Source organism: Ahaetulla prasina, chromosome 2, assembly GCF_028640845.1.
Source record: "Ahaetulla prasina isolate Xishuangbanna chromosome 2, ASM2864084v1, whole genome shotgun sequence".
Lineage (NCBI taxonomy): Eukaryota > Metazoa > Chordata > Lepidosauria > Squamata > Colubridae > Ahaetulla > Ahaetulla prasina.
The window spans coordinates 164,620,031-164,639,408 of record NC_080540.1 but is presented as its reverse complement, the minus strand read 5'-3'; the positions used below and the strand labels follow the sequence as shown (position 1 = coordinate 164,639,408).

At 44.1% G+C, this 19,378-nt stretch overlaps 1 protein-coding gene across 3 annotated transcripts in view; it reads left to right on the top strand.

Moving 5' to 3' along the window:
- RARG (retinoic acid receptor gamma) overlaps positions 1-19,378 on the top strand; it is a 182,514-nt gene that overhangs the window by 20,803 nt on the left and 142,333 nt on the right. The window contains exon 1 of one of the 3 annotated variants that reach the window (XM_058173451.1): positions 80-217. The exons of the other annotated variants lie outside the window; for them this stretch is intronic. The gene's annotated coding sequence lies outside the window, so the exon portion shown is untranslated. Of the gene's footprint in view, positions 1-79; positions 218-19,378 lie in introns of those variants that run through there. 3 annotated transcript variants of the gene reach the window in all.

The window sequence follows — 19,378 nt, the reverse complement described above, 5'->3', positions numbered from 1 at the left end:
TGACCCGATAGAAGCTTGGAACTTACCTTACCTGTCTTTTTGGTCTGTGTTCTCACCTCCTACCTGGCGTGAAGGAAATGGAAGTTTAGTTTGGGATTCTACATTCCCGTGACTTTTGTCCTTATGATGCTTCACCTGGGACAAGCGGAGCATCTATTCCATCTCTAGAAAAAGCTGACTTCAACTGACTTTGCTTCATGCAGTGGAGCGAGAAAAGGTATCAAATCAACTCAAAGGGCCAAATTCACAAGGCAGATATCTATAAGAGTGAGAGTGTCTATCAGGAGGACTTTCTCGTAGGTGGTAAAAATGAAGATAGTAGATATCTGTAGTTTTGGAAAGAACGGGTAGGTGGGTAGGCTGAGGCAAATATCTGCATTTTCCAAACTAGGCAGAAGCAATATTGGTAGTTGATTTTCATGATGGAACTCTGTGTGATGTGGAAGAATTGAAATTGCTCTTTGCTTTCTCTCTAATCATAATTTCTTTTTTTCAAATTTACATTTAATGAGTTATGAGACGTAAACATTGTCTATTCCTCAGTTATTTTCACGTTTTTAATCTGTTTTTCCTCTTCCTTCCTTACTCCAGCTAAAAATCTGAATGTTGCCTGGCAAGGGTCAAATTATATCAGATTTTTTTCTTACGAAATGAGGAGTAAGAATAAGAGAGGCTACATGTTTAGTAGTTTTCATTTGCATAATTAATTTCCTTCATGGGAAACCACTTGGGGCTATTGGTTAACATGAAGATGCTTGTACGCATTCGAAAGAAGTAGAGTTCTTCACAAACTACGGTTTTCGTTCCTTGTCATTTCTTTTTGTGAGTGGGATCTCAGAATTGTCCCTTTGGACAAGAGCCGAGGTGGCACAGTGGTTAGAGTGCAGTACTGCAGGCTACTTCAGCTAATTGCTAGCTGCAGTTCGGCAGTTCAAATCTCACTGGCTCAAGATTAACTCAGCCTTTCATCCTTCCAAGGTGGGTAAAAAGAGGACCCAGATTGTTGGGGGAAATAGGCTGACTCTGTAAAACTGCTTAGAGAGGGCTGTAAAAGCACTATGAAGCGGTATATAAGTCTAAGTGCTATTGCTATTGCTATTGAATGTCACTCATTGATTCCTGATGATGGATAGTTAAAAGGTTTTAACTATAATAATTAACAACAGAGTTGGAAGGGACCTTGGAGGCCTTCTAGTCCAACCCCCTGCCCAGGCAGGAAACCCTACATCACTTCAGACAAATGGTTGTCCAACATCTTCTTTAAAACTTCCAGTGTTGGAGCATTTATAACTTCTGCAAGCAAGTTGTTCCACTTATTAATTGTTCTAACTGTCAGGAAATTTCTCCTTATTTCTAAGTTGCTTCTTTCCTTGATTAGTTTCCATCCATTGCTTCTTGTCCTGCCCTCAAGTACTTTGGAGAACAGCCCGACTCCCTCTTCTTTGTGGCAACCCCTGAGATATTGGAACACAGCTATCATGTCTCTCCTAGCCCTTCTTGTACTGGTACTTTCCAATGAGGGAAATGGGTCTCATTCCAGGCAATATTGGAGGAAGAGGCATATTGCTCAATCCAAGTGTTCACATCAATATTGGTCCTGATCACAGACATTCTTGGAGGTGGGTGGACGAGGTTTCCCATGACTTCCCATGTTGACTGGGGAGAAATTTATATTGCAAGAAAAAATGGGGAGGATAATTCTGCATCAACTCTTGTAGGTGCTGCTACCCACTTTCTCAAAACTTTTATTGAATTTTAGGAAACCTGGGAGATCTTTTTTTAATTTGATCCTTATCATTCTAGTCTTTAGTTGCTAATACTTTGAAAGTAGCAATAGAAAGCAATGATCTGATCATATCACTGGGCTAGCTCTGAAGATCTGAGAAAAGACCAGTGCGATAAGTAGAAAAAAAGGCAACAAGATGGAAGTATGAGGGGAGGGTTTAATTGGAACTATGTTTCAGCCTTTGAGCTTGTTTTTAAATGCTACAACTTCGTCCTTGGACACATGACATAAAAATGCCTCTGAGCCAGTGGTGGGATTCTGCAGGTTCCACCTGGTTCAGGCAAACCAGTAGCTGGGGCTGCGGGAGGCTTTGTCTAGCCGCCTGGACGTCATCACGTCCTTTTTTTTAATGCTCTGTGCATGTGCAGAAGGTTCTGTGCATGCGCGGAGGTGGCGCGTGCAGAGGTGGTTGCTCACATTTGCAAACCGGTAGTTAAGTCAATACCACCCCTGCTCTGAGCACATATGAAGTGTTTTTTCAGACTTCCTGGTTAAGACAGCCCAAGCATAGTGTGTGGCACAGCATTTTGTTGATTTTACTGGCTTCATATACTACTCAGGTTGCTGATGTTGATTCTGAGTGGTATAGCTATCTGACCTCTATAAATCAAGTTAAAAAGAAGATAATAAATTAGGGTGGTAAAAAAGCATATGCACATATATTGGAACTATTATATTATTTATTTATTTAATTATTTAATTAATTAATTAATTAATTGGATTTTTATACCGCCCTTCTCCCGAAGGACTTTTATCTGGTTTACAGCCAGATAAAATAGAACAAGAATAAATACAAGATAAAAATAATATTTAAAAAACTTATTAAATTGGCCCAAATTAAAATATAATTAAAACAGTAAAACTCAATTTAAAACTAAAATCCTACGCCAGTCCTGCACGAATAAATAGATATATCTTCAGCTCGCGGCGAAAGGTTCAAAGGTCAGGAAGTTGGCGGAGTCCTGGAGGAAGTTCATTCCAGAGGGCGGGAGCCCCCATAGAGAAGGCCCTTCCCCTGAGGGTCGCCAGCTGACATTGCGGAGTCCCTCTCTGTGAGAACGCACGGGTCAGTGGGAGGCAATCGGTGGCAGTAGGTGGTCCCGTAAATAACCCGGCCCTATGCCATGGAGCGCTTTAAAGGTAGTAACCAGCAATTATATTAACTATATTCTGGTGCAAGAGGGAACATCTTTAAGAGATGTCTCTCTCTCTCTCACGCACATACACATCCTCCACCCAAAGGTTACTGGAATAGCTATGTTTTAATGGCCTTTGTAAAATAAATTTAGATTTTTCATAGGAATTTTATTGCACAAAGAGGAGCAACAGTTGAGAAAGCTTGCTTTAATGATCTCTGTTGATGACATCCTCTGAAACATAGGATAGAGAGGGAGACATTATTATTCCAGAGTTTTTGGATAGGGAGATACAATTGGGAGTAGGCAGTTCTGAAGTTGGGAGTAAGCAACTGGGGGAAGACAATATCTTCAGGTCCAGAGTCATGTGGTGCTTCAAAGGTGACAACCAGCACTTTGAACTGCATTGAAAATCAATGGACAACAGCAGAGCTCATCAAGTACCGTATATACTCGAGTATAAGCCGAGTTTTTCAGCACGTTTTTTGTGCTGAAAAGCGCCCCCTCGGCTTATACTCGAGCCAAGCCGTTCAGCCCTTCCTCTTGCAGCGAGTCCTTTCTACCGCAGGCAGCTAGCTCTCGTTAGTGCGCGCGCATGCGTACTTATTCCTATGTGGACACACGCGCACACCCCCTCACGCACAATTACCCGCGCGTTAGTTATAATTGTTGACAGCGTTGACAGAGAGGGCACGAGGGAGAGGCGAGGCAAGGCAAGGACCCGACCGAAGAGTTATAATTGTTGACAAATACACACGCGGGGGCGAAGGTGAAAACCCTCCGGGTTTCAAGCGAAGGAGGCGCCTGGCTACACACCCGCCCCTTCAAAGAAATAGCTGGCATTCCTCGCGGGGCGGACGGGCGCGCGCAGACACACACACACACACACACACACACACACACACACACACGCTCGCCCTCCTAAATTCATTTCCCCCACCCCACCCCACCCCTTTTTTCTTGGCTGCTTCTTCTTTTTCTCCCTCCCCCCCCCGGCGCCGCAGGCCGTCTAGGGCTCTCCTTACCCAGCCCGTGCAAGTGCGGTCAGCTGCCAAATCGCACGTTTCCTCTCCTCCCACTGAGGAGGTTTCAAGCTCTGGATTTAAATACAACCGAAAGGGGACGCTGGGGCTACAAACAAGACAGGGAGGGAGGGAGGGAAGGGAAAGGACGGAGGGAGGAGGGAGGTCGAGGCGCAAGAAACTTGTCAGGTAAAACTCAACAGGCAAGGCGGAAAAAACAGGGAACTGGGAAACGCCCCAACTAGGGAGAAAAGGGGAAGGTGGTGTTTTTTTTTTTAAAAAAAAAACAAAAGTCCCGAAACCCAGCGACGGAACCTTTTCCAAAACCGGCTGCCGAGCCGAGAAGTGACGGACGGACGGCCGACTCGCGAGGCCAGAAGGTAGCCCAGCCGCCAGGCTTTTCTCAGTTACTGCGGCCCGCTCTCCCTCCCTTCCGTGGCGGTTTAGCAGGGCTGCTTTGGAAGAGCCTTAAACGAGCCCGTCCTCAGCCACCCCTCCCTTCCCTTCCTTGAGCCTCCAGCTCCAGCAGCAGTCTATCCCGGTGAATGACGCCTCCCGTTTGCCTTCCTGGAGCCTAGCGGCCCGCTCTCCCTCCCTCCGTGGCGGTTCAGCAGGGCTGCTTTGGAAGAGCCTTAAGCGAGCCCGTCCTCAGCCACCCCTCCCTTCCCTTCCTTGAGCCTCCAGCTCCAGCAGCAGTCTATCCCGGTGAATGACGCCTCCCGTTTGCCTTCCGGAGCCTAGCGGCCCGCTCTCCCTCCCTCCGTGGCGGTTCAGCAGGGCTGCTGGAAGAGCCTTGAGCCCGTTCTCAGCCGCCTCCTTCCCTTCCTTGAGCCTCCAGCTCCAGCAGCAGTCTATCCCGGTGGGCGACGCCTCCCGTTTGCCTTCCGGAGCCTAGCGGCCCGCTCTCCCTCCCTCCGTGGCGGTTCAGCAGGGCTGCTTTGGAAGAGCCTTAAGCGAGCCCGTTCTCAGCCGCCTCCCTTCCCTTCCTTGAGCCTCCAGCTCCAGCAGTCTATCCCGGTAAGAATCCGGCCCGTCTACCTTCCGGAGCCTGGCGGCCCGATCTCCTCCCTTCTCTAGCGGGCAGGTGTCTAGGGCTAAAGAACCTTGAGCTCCACCACCCCTCTCCCTTCCTTTCCTTGAGCCTCCAGCTCAGCAGCAGTCTATCCCGGTGGATCCCAGCAGTCTATCCCGGTGGGCGACGCCTCCCGTTTGCCTTCCGGAGCCTAGCCGGCCCGCTCTCCCTCCCTCCGTAGCGGTTCAGCAGGGCTGCTGGAAGAGCCTTAAACGAGCCCGTTCTCAGCCGCCCTCCCTTCCCTTCCTTGAGCCTCCAGCTCCAGCAGCAGTCTATCCCGGTGGGCGACGCCTCCCGTTTGCCTTCCGGAGCCTAGCGGCCCGCTCTCCCTCCCTCCGTGGCGGTTCAGCAGGGCTGCTTTGGAAGAGCCTTAAGCGAGCCCGTTCTCAGCCGCCTCCCTTCCCTTCCTTGAGCCTCCAGCTCCAGCAGTCTATCCCGGTAAGAATCCGGCCCGTCTACCTTCCGGAGCCTGGCGGCCCGATCTCCTCCCTTCTCTAGCGGGCAGGTGTCTAGGGCTAAAGAACCTTGAGCTCCACCACCCCTCTCCCTTCCTTTCCTTGAGCCTCCAGCTCAGCAGCAGTCTATCCCGGTGGATCCCAGCAGTCTATCCCGGTGGGCGACGCCTCCCGTTTGCCTTCCGGAGCCTAGCCGGCCCGCTCTCCCTCCCTCCGTAGCGGTTCAGCAGGGCTGCTGGAAGAGCCTTAAACGAGCCCGTTCTCAGCCGCCCTCCCTTCCCTTCCTTGAGCCTCCAGCTCCAGCAGCAGTCTATCCCGGTGGGCGACGCCTCCCGTTTGCCTTCCGGAGCCTAGCGGCCCGCTCTCCCTCCCTCCGTGGCGGTTCAGCAGGGCTGCTTTGGAAGAGCCTTAACGAGCCCGTTCTCAGCCGCCTCCTTCCCTTCCTTGAGCCTCCAGCTCCAGCAGCAGTCTATCCCGGTAAGAATCCGGCCCGTCTACCTTCCGGAGACTGGCCGGCCCGATCTCCTCCCTTCTAGCGGGCAGGTGTCTAGGGCTAAAGAACCTTGAGCTCCACCACCCCTCTCCCTTCCTTTCCTTGAGCCTCCAGCTCCAGCAGCAGTCTATCCCGGTGGATCCCAGCAGTCTATCCCGGTGGGCGACGCCTCCCGTTTGCCTTCCGAGCCTAGCGGCCCGCTCTCCCTCCCTCCGTGGCGGCTCAGCTGGGCTGCGAGCCCCGCCTCGGTCGCCTTCGCCCGGCCCTTTTGCTGGCCTCGCCTGGGCAGGGCTGGGCAGAGCCGGTGACATCACCCTCCACCGCCCACCCGTTGCCGTCCGCCGTCCGCCGCCCGCCGCCGCCGCCGCTGCTCGCCTCCCGTCCCTCCCTCCGCCCTCCTCCAGCAGCCAGCAGCGTGGCCGGGGCGCTCGGCGCGGCAGGGCCGGGCTGGCGACGGCCTCTCCTGGCGGCAGCAACGGCGGCAGCAGCATCAACAGCACCAGCAGCACCAGCGGCTCCCGCAGCAGCCCCCGCAGCCGCCTCCTTCCCCGGGCGCCACCTGCATGAGCCACCGCAAAGGCGACAAGCCGCCCATCAGCATCCAGGAGCACATGGCCATCGACGTCTGCCCAGGTCCCATCCGCCCCATCAAGCAGATCTCCGACTACTTCCCGCGTTTCCCCCGCGGCCTCCCCGCCGCCGCTTTGCTCAGCGGGAGCCTCCCTCTCTCTCTCTCTCTCTCTCACACACACACACACAGAGAGACTTCTAAAGTGGGTTTAATGATATTAGAGACCCTTATTGCCCTGCCAAAAAAAAAAAAAAGAGCCACCCCAACGTCTATGAAAATTAACCTTCTCTTCCAAGAGACACTGTGCAGGGTATTTTCACTGTTGGTGTGCATACAGGCTTAGATTTGTGCTGGGTTCTTAGTACTTAGAGCACTGACCTTCAGAGGCACCCTGGTCCCTTGGAAGCTAAAGGAGGACTCATTTTCATGCTTGCAGTGTTCAATTTGGGAAGGGCATCCAAAGAAGTGGTAGATCCTTGTGTGTCCAATCACACTTAGCCAATAAAAATTCTATTCTATTCTATTCTATTCTATTCTATTCTATTCTATTCATTTTATTTTGTCAAATACATATTAAATAATTATATAAATATAAGCATGAATTGAATACATAAAAGGAATACAACTAAAGGGAACATTAGGACAGGGACGGTAGGCACGCTGGTGCTCTTATGCACGCCCCTTACAGACCTCTTAGGAATGGGGTGAGGTCAATACTAGATAGTCTTTGGTTAAGGCTTTGGGGATTTTGGGAAGAGACCACAGAGTCAGGTAGCACATTCAGGCATTAACAACTCTGTTACTGAAGTCACATTTTCTGCAATCTAGATTGGAGAGGTTCACTTTAAGTTTGAATCTATTGTGTTCTCGTGTATTGTTGTGGTTGAAGCTGAAGTAGTCATTGATAGGAAGTACATTGTAGCAGATAATTTTATGAGCTATGCTCAGGTCATACCAAAGGCGGCGTAGTTCTAAATTTTCTAAAGCTGGGAATCCTCCTTCCCCCTTTTGCACTTTTATTGTTTTTCGTTCAAATAAATATTCATGTTATTTTACTTGGCTCTATCTTTATTTTTTACATTGACCAGTAGCTGCCTCATTTCCCACCCTCGGCTTATACTCGAGTCAATAGTTTTTCCCAGTTTTTGTGGTAAAATTAGGTACCTCGGCTTATATTCGGGTCGGCTTATACTCGAGTATATACGGTAGTGGTTTTATACAGTGGTGGGTTGCTACCGGTTCACCCTGGATTGGCTCCACCCACCCGCCCAGATGTCTCTGCGTATGTGCAGAAGCGTTGCACGAGAGCATGAGCGAACTGGTAGCGATGGGATTTGAAACCCAGTACTGGTTTTATATGAACAATTTGAGATATGCCCATGATTACTCCAGCCACTGCATCCTGGACCAGCTGTAGCTTCCGAATGCTCTTCAAAGACAGCCTCAGATAGACTTTGGTTGCAAGAAGATAAGCCAAGTGTTTCTTAAATGTTATTCTCTTTGGGAACCCTCCCACTTTTAAAAATTAAGGGGAACCCCAAAAGAGTTTTTGTTTGTGTGGGTTGTATTTATTGATATTTACTTATTAGAAATTAAAATTGACACATTCACTGCACCTATCTCTTCCCACAATTTTTGAGGAAGTTTCAATATTGTACTATTTTTCAACATAGGCTGGCAAATAATTTCGATTTTGTGGACCCCTGAGGGGGCTTGGGAGAACCCCCAGAGGTCCTAGAACCACACTTTAAGGAGTTCTCGTCTAAGCAAGAGGTGACCAGAGCATGTATAATTGTGAGAAGAATGTCTAGCTATAGAAAAAGTTTTAATTGGTGTGCAAGATGGAATTGGGACAGGAGAAGAGAGGAGAGATGAACAGAGGAGAGGAGAGGGGAGGGGAGAGAAGAGAAAGGGGTGAGGAGAGAAGAGGAGAGGAGAGGAGAAGGAGAGGGAAGGGTTTGGGATTTCCAGATAGGTTTGATTAACTATTAATCCTGTGGACAAGACTGGGAATCCCAGATCTGAGCAGAAGGGGAACCAGAGTTTTGAAAATTAAAGTGAAGCTGTTGTTTTAAATAAAGGATGGTTGTGATGCAGAAAGAAAACGCAGGCTTAGGAATCGGAGAATAGTTTTCCAAGTGCACCAACAAACCTCTGTCCAAAAGAATTGGCCCGACTATTCCTTCCTGTGCTAGTCCTGAGTCTCTGGGTGCTAATTCGAATTGTACTCCTGTTTTCCATGTACCTTCAGCTTCTTCTCTTGGCTTGCCATTCCTTGCACCTCACTCTTCACCAGAGCAGCTGAGAGCTTTTGCTTGTCTCCTGGGACAACCTTGGATATAGAAAAGGAGACTTGAGATGAGGAAGTCATTTTTTGGGAAACTCAGATGCCTATGCTGAAAGTTACCCTCCCTTCCTAATGCGAGGGATGTGTGGATGGGAGGAGGAGGCTTGCTCAGACTTTCCTGCTTGGCTGTTTGTAAGACAGGCCTCAGCTTGCTTAGCCATATTATAAAAAAAAAAAAAGTGAGCTAATTCACGGAAAAAAGGTTTGGGATCCCCCGCCTGCCTTCTTTCTGGTGGAAATACCTTAAACATAAGTGCGATATTCAGGCAGTAAATGGGGGCTTTGTTTGAGCCAGGAGGCCAAGGGGAAGGAGTGCGAAAGCTAAATTCCCCCACCCACCCCACTCCTCAAACTTATTTTCCCCCCTTCTCAAATAAAGTCTCTCTAATGTGAAAGCTCTATAAAAATGTGGTCTGAAAGATGGCAGCTGTGGAGTGGAGAGGCTGTGAAAATAGCTCAGCAGGACTTTTAGTCCTAACTCCAAGCAGAGTCCCATAAGTTCCTAGCACTCAGGAAGGGTTGGATCAGAGGTGGGTTTCAGCAGGTTCTGACCAGTTCTGGAGAACCAGTAGCAGAAATTTTGAGCAGTTTGGAGAACCAGTAAATAACATCTCTGACTGGCCCTGCCTTCATCTATTCTCTGCCTCCTGAGTCCCAGCTGATCGGGAGGAAATGGGGATTTTACAGTATCTGTCCCCTGGAGTGGGATGGGAATGGAGATTTTGCCGTATTTGCCACGCTCACCAAGCCATGCCATGCCCACCAAGCCACAACCACAGAACTGGTAGTAAAAATTTTTGAAACCCACCTCTGGGTTGGATTTGGAACTCATGGCCAGGTCATGATTATCAGAGCAGGAAAAGTTCAAAGGGAGTTCCAGGTGCTAATTAAAAACCACAATCACCCATCAGAACAGGAAAGTGTAAGCTTTTGCCCTGCCTTCCTCTTAGATTACCGGTAGTCCTCGACTTACAACAGTTCATTTAGTGACTGTTGGAGGTTACAATAGCACTGAAAAAAGTGACTTACGACCATTTTTCACACTTATGACCGTTGCAGCACTCCCATGATCACATGATCAAGATTTAAACGCTTGGCAACTGGCTCATATTTATGACGGTTGCAGTGTCCCGGGGTCATGGGATCCCCTTTTGCAACCTTCTGACGGGAAAATCAGTGGAGAAGCCAGATTCACATAACAACCATGTCTCTAATTTAAAAACTGCAATGTTTCAATTAACAAATGTGGCAAGTCGTAAAATGTAAAAAGTCGTAAAAAGTCGTAAAATGGGGCAAAACTCACTTAATAAATTTCTCACTTAGCAACAGAAATTTGGGGCTCAATTGGGGTCATACATCAAGAACTATCTGTATTCTCTATACACACCATGATCCCACTAACGATAGGCCCATAATTTATGTGGGATTCGGACTTTTGGGAATTCCTGTTTCTTTATGTTGACACGGATGGCGGATACAAAATTTGCCATATCCATCTGTTATGGCTTGCAGTTCAGGGAGCAAGGTGGCTTGTATTATGTAAAAAGGAATGGTGCAGATTGAATCAGAAGTGTGGAGATGCCATTTTAAAACTTCTATATCTCCAGGATAGAAGCACGGGACATGTTGTTGTTGTTAGTTGTGAAGTCGTGTCCGACCCATCGCGACCCCATTGACAACGTTCCTCCAGGCCTTCCTGACCTCTACCATCCTCTGGAGTCCATTTAAACTCATGCCGACTGCTTCAGTGACTCCATCCATCCACCTCGTTCTCTGTCATTCCATTCTTCTTTTGCCTTTTTTATTTTTTATTTTGTCACAACAGTATACGCAAACATTGACATAAAAACAACAACATATCATATAAACATATATATAGGCTAAAATATGTATAAAATATAAAATATAGGCTAAAATATGTATATATATAAGCAAAAGTATTAATTTGATATAATGAAAGGGAACAATAGGACAGGAACGGTAGGCACTTTTGTGCTCTTATGCACGCCCCTTATAGTCCTCTTAGGAATGGGGCGAGGTCAATAATAGACAGTTTTTGGTTAAAGCTTTTGGGAGTTTGAGAAGAGACCACAGAGTCAAGTTGTGAGTTCCAAGCATTAACAACTCTGTTGCAGAAGTCATATTTTCTGCAATTAAGATTGAAGCGGTTAACATTAAGTTTGAATCTATTGTTTGCTCTTGTATTATTGCGATTGAAGCTGAAGTAGTATTTAACAGGAAGGACATTGCAATAGATGATTCTGTGAGTTAAACACAGGCCTTGTCGGAGTCGGCGGAGTTCTAAATTTTCTAATCCCAGGATTTCAAGTCTGGTGGTATAAGGTATTTTGTTGTTTTCAGAGGAGCGGAGAACTCTTCTTGTAAAATATTTCTGGATGTGTTCAGTTGTATTAATGTCTGAGATGTGGTATGGGTTCCAGACAGGTGAGCTGTATTCAAGAATGGGTCTATTTTAGATTATGATTGTTAGTTTTGATACCCTGCATTTTGTTCTGGGAAGTCGGGGTGGGGGTGGGGTAAAGGGAAGGAATTAGTTGAGGTTAGTGATGGAGTGATGGTTAATGTACAGGGATTATTGAAGATGTATAAAATATAATTAATGTAGTTTGCTCTCTGACCAGTTGCCATTTTAGAACGGTGGGGAGGGAAAAAAGAGAGAGTAGGAGGTAGGAAAGAGGAGAAGAGGAAGGAAGAGGGGTAGAAGAGGGAGAAGAGTGTAGGGTGGAGGGAGGAGAGGAGGTAGATAAGAGAAGGAGAGGAAGGTTTGGAAAGTAAAAGAAGGTAGAAGAGGGAAGAGTGTTAAAAAGGGGGGTGGTGACTGGGCAGGCCCGACTAATTGTATATAACTGTACATTGGATGAATTATTTGATAAGATTGTAAAAATAAAACTTTTTTATAAAAAAAAAAAAAAAAAAAAAGAATGGGTCTAGCAAATGTTTTGTATGCTCTGGTTAGTAGTGTAGTGTTTTTGGAAAAGAAGCTGCGTAAAAGTAGGTTTACAACTCTTAGAGCTCTTTTTGTTATGTACTTGCAGTCGGCTTTGGCACTTAGGTCATTTGATATGAAAACTCCAAGGTCTTTAACAGGGTGGGGGTCATCTGTAAGGTAATGTCCATCAAACTTGTACTTAGTGTTAGGGTTCTTTTTCCCAATATGTAAGACTGAGCATTTGCCCTTGTTCATAGGAAGCTGGTAATACATTGGTAGCTTCTGCGGAAGCCTATGCTTGGTGCATAAGAGCTGTAGGTCTTGAACTACTTAAAGGTGGGATAAAGAAAAGATGTGAAATGCCTCTGATCCATTTCGCCCTAGTCTCCTTTGTACATGACTCTTCAGAAGTTTAAGAACTGAAAGGTAAGAAGAAGGACAGAGCTGTAGCAAGATGGATGGAGAAAACTTTGTAGAGCAGAAGGGAGAAAACTGTTCCTTCTGTAACTCTACAAACTGCTGAGACGTCTTCAGACTCAAAAGATCTAAGTTTGGCATTTTGAAAGCCCATTTCAGATGCCAAATGAGCCTCAAGGTTCTCTGTTGCCAAGGTCCTTAGAGAGTTTTCAGTATGCCTTTTCTCAAAATTATTTTCTGGATCCCTCTCATCTTGTTGAGTGAAATGTGATAGGTGATGATAATGAGATGTGGATGCTCTTCTCAATGTTTTCCCTGCCTTGAGTTGAGAGAGGAAGAAGACCTCAGTCTGATGACCCTACAGAGTTGACCAACACCATGTCGAGTCCCGATCCGGGGCTGCGGGTGGTGGAAGTGGTGGTGGGGTGCACGGAGCGGATTTCTTCACCGGTGAGGGGGGCTGTAGAGACTGCGGCAGCGGCAGCAGTGAAGCATATCAGGACTGCACCAGTGGCAGGGAATTTTTCTGGGTGGTTCCAGCCATGGTTGGCACCAGCAGCGGCCTGCAACCAAATGCTGGGTGAACAGCAGGCAGAGCAGGCTGGTCAGCTGGCGTGGCCCAGACTATAAAATGTGCTGGGAGGTGAGAGCTCCCAGCACTGACTTTGCACGGAACTGTGTGCTAGATTCAATGTGTACCAAGGCTGCGGCCTATGGGTGGGAAGTAAAACCGGGATTCTTGAGTTGCTGAATTGTGTGTGTGTGTGTGTTTGCTCGACTCCTCCCTGGTCCAGGCCTGGACATTTTGAGACATCAACTTTCTCAAGAGTCTGAACTGTACCCTCTGGAATGATTTTTCCCTATAACTTTATGAAATAAGACAATACATTGAGACACTCCTGGCAGTAGAGTATATTGCCTAACGGCTAGGGCTTCCCTTCTCCTTAATGGTAAATTCATTAGAGAAACATACAGCGATATGTGCAGATGCAGAACAGATCAGGGGAAAGCTCAAAGCTATTGATAACTACTCATAATAGCTCTGGGAATTCCATTAGCAGCTCCTTATCATTTTGGCAGAAGACAAGTAGCTCTATCCATATTTTAATAATAAAAAACATAAAAAACATGGACATTAGATTTTCTTCTGCATCCGTGCACTTAAATTAATCAAATGTAGCCAAACCTTTGTTATCCTCAAAGACTGGCATAGAGTAACAAGGGCTGGGCACAACAAATTTAAAAAGTATAACAAAATAAAACTACTTGAATTAAGAATCTGACCCTTTTTCAGATTATGGGAGGCAGAACTGGGTTGTCCCCTGGTATCTTGTTGTTAGGGCATTCATAATATTTGAACTGCACTTCTTGGCTTTGATTTAATTTATTTCTAAATCCAGCTGATTTAGAAATCATATCATATACGTAGATAATGTAGTACCAATACTATCATTAATCAGAAATGATTAGAAAGAAGAGCATTTTGAACTACTTCCATGCTATTTGAATAAATTTTAATAACATCAACAGCGTCCTCCCAAACATTATTGAGCATAGTCATTGGGTGGGATTTCTAAGATGTCCCAGATTTATAATTGAAGAATTTCTTGGGTGTGTGTGTATGGGAACACCAGCATATCTAGAGAGTGCCAGCTTTGGGAAGGTTAGTCTGAATACAACATCACTCCACCTTCCCCCAAATTGACTAGTGCAGTGGGAGATCAGATTTGTCCGTTGTTGTTTGTCTGTGAAGATCCTTAATCTTTTAGGTCATGATTGTCCCAAAGGTGCTTTTTCCAAAAGACAACTGGGCTTTCTTGGTATTTTCTTTGAAAACATTTAGCTTCTCTCTCTCTTTTTTTTTTAAATAATTTTTATTAAACAGTTTTGTCTTTTTTTAAAAAACAGCCACAAATACATCAAAACAAAACAAAACACAACAAACAATACAATACTAATACTAAACATCTAAGGTCATTTTACAGCTTTCTGTTTCGACATACGTATTTTGCTTTTGTGGTTCTCTATTCTGTCATATCTATTTACTTCTCAATGGTAGTTTAATAACATTACACCAATGTATATATTAACGCAAATAGTAGTATTCATTATTCTTGTCTACCGATTTATATTCATTTATATTTACATCTCTTTATTTAATGTTGTTCGGTTACTCCAATTTAGGTTTCATCAGTACTAGGTTAAACATTCCCTGTTTGGTTTCTATTTTCGAGCCAATTGTACATTTTATTCCATATTCCACATTTAGCTTCTCATTCACGAAGTTTCTTCAGACCAGAAAGAGCTCCTTGGATGAGAAGTGAAACATTTTCAAACAAAACACCAAGAGTTTCCAGTTGTGTTTTGGAAAAGAAGCTGCGTAAAATTAGGTTTACAACTCTTAGAGCTTTTTTGTTATGTACTTGCAGTGGGCTTTGGCACTTAGGTCATTTGATATGAAAACTCCAAGGTCTTTAACAGGGTGGGGGTCATCTGTAAGGTAATGTCCATCAAACTTGTACTTAGTGTTAGGGTTCTTTTTCCCAATATGTAAGACTGAGCATTTGCCCTTGTTCATAGGAAGCTGGTAATACATTGGTAGCTTCTGCGGAAGCCTATGCTTGGTGCATAAGAGCTGTAGGTCTTGAACTACTTCCATGCTATTTGAATAAATTTTAATAACATCAACAGCGTCCTCCCAAACATTATTGAGCATAGTCATTGGGTGGGATTTCTAAGATGTCCCAGATTTATAATTGAAGAATTTCTTGGGTGTGTGTGTATGGGAACACCAGCATATCTAGAGAGTGCCAGCTTTGGGAAGGTTAGTCTGAATACAACATCACTCCACCTTCCCCCAAATTGACTAGTGCAGTGGGAGATCAGATTTGTCCGTTGTTGTTTGTCTGTGAAGATCCTTAATCTTTTAGGTCATGATTGTCCCAAAGGTGCTTTTTCCAAAAGACAACTGGGCTTTCTTGGTATTTTCTTTGAAAACATTTAGCTTCTCTCTCTCTTTTTTTTTTAAATAATTTTTATTAAACAGTTTTGTCTTTTTTTAAAAAACAGCCACAAATACATCAAAACAAAACAAAACACAACAAACAATACAATACTAATACTAAACATCTAAGGTCATTTTACAGCTTTCTGTTTCGACATACGTATTTTGCTTTTGTGGTTCTCTATTCTGTCATATCTATTTACTTCTCAATGGTAGTTTAATAACATTACACCAATGTATATATTAACGCAAATAGTAGTATTCATTATTCTTGTCTACCGATTTATATTCATTTATATTTACATCTCTTTATTTAATGTTGTTCGGTTACTCCAATTTAGGTTTCATCAGTACTAGGTTAAACATTCCCTGTTTGGTTTCTATTTTCGAGCCAATTGTACATTTTATTCCATATTCCACATTTAGCTTCTCATTCACGAAGTTTCTTCAGACCAGAAAGAGCTCCTTGGATGAGAAGTGAAACATTTTCAAACAAAACACCAAGAGTTTCCAGTTGTGTTTTGGAAAAAGTATCTTTGGGATTGTGTTGCTATACTTCTACCTCATTTGCTGTGATGGTTTGGATAAAATGAGTCATGAGTAAGAATGTTTTAGTAGACCAAGTAAACAACTAACCATAAAACAAGGAATAGCAACAATTCTGTCAATGCTTGCTTACGCTGATGGCAAAAGCCATGTTCAGATAGAAGTCTACTGTTGCATTGTGTTGTTGCTTTCCCATTGTTTCCATGCTTCCAGTGTAGGATCCCCACAATTAAAATATTTTATAACAGGTCTCAATCTTGGCAACTTTAAGACTTGTGGACTTCAACTCCCAGAATTTCTCAGCCAGCAAAGCTGAGAGTTGAAGTCCTCAAGTCTTAAAGTTGCCAAGGTCCTTAGAGAGTTTTCAGTATGCCTTTTCTCAAAATTATTTTCTGGATCCCTCTCATCTTGTTGAGTGAAATGTGATAGGTGATGATAATGAGATGTGGATGCTCTTCTCAATGTTTTCCCTGCCTTGAGTTGAGAGAGGAAGAAGACCTCAGTCTGATGACCCTACAGAGTTGACCAACACCATGTCGAGTCCCGATCCGGGGCTGCGGGTGGTGGAAGTGGTGGTGGGGTGCACGGAGCGGATTTCTTCACCGGTGAGGGGGGCTGTAGAGACTGCGGCAGCGGCAGCAGTGAAGCATATCAGGACTGCGCCAGTGGCAGGGAATTTTTCTGGGTGGTTCCAGCCATGGTTGGCACCAGCAGCGGCCTGCAACCAAATGCTGGGTGAACAGCAGGCAGAGCAGGCTGGTCAGCTGGCGTGGCCCAGACTATAAAATGTGCTGGGAGGCGAGAGCTCCCAGCACTGACTTTGCACGGAACTGTGTGATAGATTCAATGTGTACCAAGGCTGTGGCCTATGGGTGGGAAGTAAAACCGGGATTCTTGAGTTGCTGAGTTGTGTGTGTGTGTGTTTGCTCGACTCCTCCCTGGTCCAGGCCTGGACATTTTGAGACATCAACTTTCTCAAGAGTCTGAACTGTACCCTCTGGAATGATTTTTCCCTATAACTTTATGAAATAAGACAATACATTGAGACACTCCTGGCAGTAGAGTATATTGCCTGACGGCTAGGGCTTCCCTTCTCCTTAATGGTAAATTCATTAGATAGATGAAACATACAGCGATATGTGCAGATGCAGAACAGATCAGGGGAAAGCTCAAAGCTATTGATAACTACTCATAATAGCTCTGGGAATTCCATTAGCAGCTCCTTATCATTCTGGCAGAAGACAAGTAGCTCTATCCATATTTTAATAATAAAAAACATAAAAAACATGGACATTAGATTTTCTTCTGCATCCGTGCACTTAAATTAATCAAATCTAGCCAAACCTTTGTTATCCTCAAAGACCGGCATAGAGTAACAAGGGCTGGGCACAAGAAATTTAAAAAGTATAACAAAATAAAACTACTTGAATTAAGAATCTGACCCTTTTTCAGATTATGGGAGGCAGAACTGGGTTGTCCCCTGGTATCTTGTTGTTAGGGCATTCATAATATTTGAACTGCACTTCTTGGCTTTGATTTAATTTATTTCTAAATCCAGCTGATTTAGAAATCATATCATATACGTAGATAATGTAGTACCAATACTATCATTAATCAGAAATGATTAGAAAGAAGAGCATTTTGAACTACTTCCATGCTATTTGAATAAATTTTAATAACATCAACAGCGTCCTCCCAAACATTATTGAGCATAGTCATTGGGTGGGATTTCTAAGATGTCCCAGATTTATAATTGAAGAATTTCTTGGGTGTGTGTGTATGGGAACACCAGCATATCTAGAGAGTGCCAGCTTTGGGAAGGTTAGTCTGAATACAACATCACTCCACCTTCCCCCAAATTGACTAGTGCAGTGGGAGATCAGATTTGTCCGTTGTTGTTTGTCTGTGAAGATCCTTAATCTTTTAGGTCATGATTGTCCCAAAGGTGCTTTTTCCAAAAGACAACTGGGCTTTCTTGGTATTTTCTTTGAAAACATTTAGCTTCTCTCTCTTTTTTTAAAAAAAATAATTTTTATTAAACAGTTTTGTCTTTTTTTAAAAAACAACCACAAATACATCAAAACAAAACAAAACCCAACAAACAATACAATACTAATACTAAACATCTAAGGTCATTTTGCAGTTTTCTGTTTCGACATACGTAGTTTGCTTTTGTGGTTCTCTATTCTGTCATATCTATTTACTTCTTAATGGTAGTTTAATAACATTACACCAATGTATATATTAATGCAAATATTTAGTATTCATTATTCTTGTCTACCGATTTATATTCATTTATATTTACATCTCTTTATTTAATGTTGTTCGGTTACTCCAATTTAGGTTTCATCAGTACTAGGTTAAACATTCCCTGTTTGGTTTCTATTTTCGAGCCAATTGTACATTTTATTCCATATTCCACATTTAGCTTCTCATTCACGAAGTTTCTTCAGACCAGAAAGAGCTCCTTGGATGAGAAGTGAAACATTTTCAAACAAAACACCAAGAGTTTCCAGTTGTGTTTTGGAAAAAGTATCTTTGGGATTGTGTTGCTATACTTCTACCTCATTTGCTGTGATGGTTTGGATAAAATGAGTCATGAGTAAGAATGTTTTAGTGTAGACCAAGTAAAGCAACTAACCATAAAACAAGGAATAGCAACAATTCTGTCAATGCTTGCTTACGCTGATGGCAAAAGCCATGTTCAGATAGAAGTCTACTGTTGCATTGTGTTGTTGCTTTCCCATTGTTTCCATGCTTCCAGTGTAGGATCCCCACAATTAAAATATTTTATAACAGGGGTCTCCAATCTTGGCAACTTTAAGACTTGTGGACTTCAACTCCCAGAATTTCTCAGCCAGCAAAGCTGAGAGTTGAAGTCCTCAAGTCTTAAAGTTGCCAAGGTTGGAGACCCTTGTTTTATAGCAAAGAAAATCTCACATTAGATCCATTCACTGGATGGCTCGTGATAGCAGGCATCCAAGAGTTTTAGACAGTCATCTTTCCCCAGTTCAGTCTTTGCTCTCCTGTCCTCTGAGCAGACTGGGAAATGTGAACAGGCACACAGGGGGCTGATAACTTATCTGCGCACTTGTACAAAATAGATAAATGAATCTCAAACTCATTTGAATGTCCACTGCACGAATCAAGAAGAGGGCCGTGAAAATATTTGCAGATCCCTCGCATCCTGGACATAAACGGTTTCAACTCCTACCCTCAAAACGACGCTATAGAGCACTGCACACCAGAACAACTAGACACAAGAAGAGTTTTTTCTTCAACGCCATCACTCTGCTAAACAAATAATTCCCTCAACACTCTCAGACTATTTACTGAATCTGCACTACTATTAATCGTTTCATAGTTCCCATCGCCAATCTCTTTCCACTTATGACTGTATGACTATAACTTGTTGCTGGCAATCCTTATGATTTATATTGATATATTGATCATCAATTGTGTTGTAAATGTTGTACCTTGATGAACGTATCTTTTCTTTTATGTACACTGAGAGCATATGCACCAAGACAAATTCCTTGTGTGTCCAATCACACTTGGCCAATAAAAAATTCTATTCTA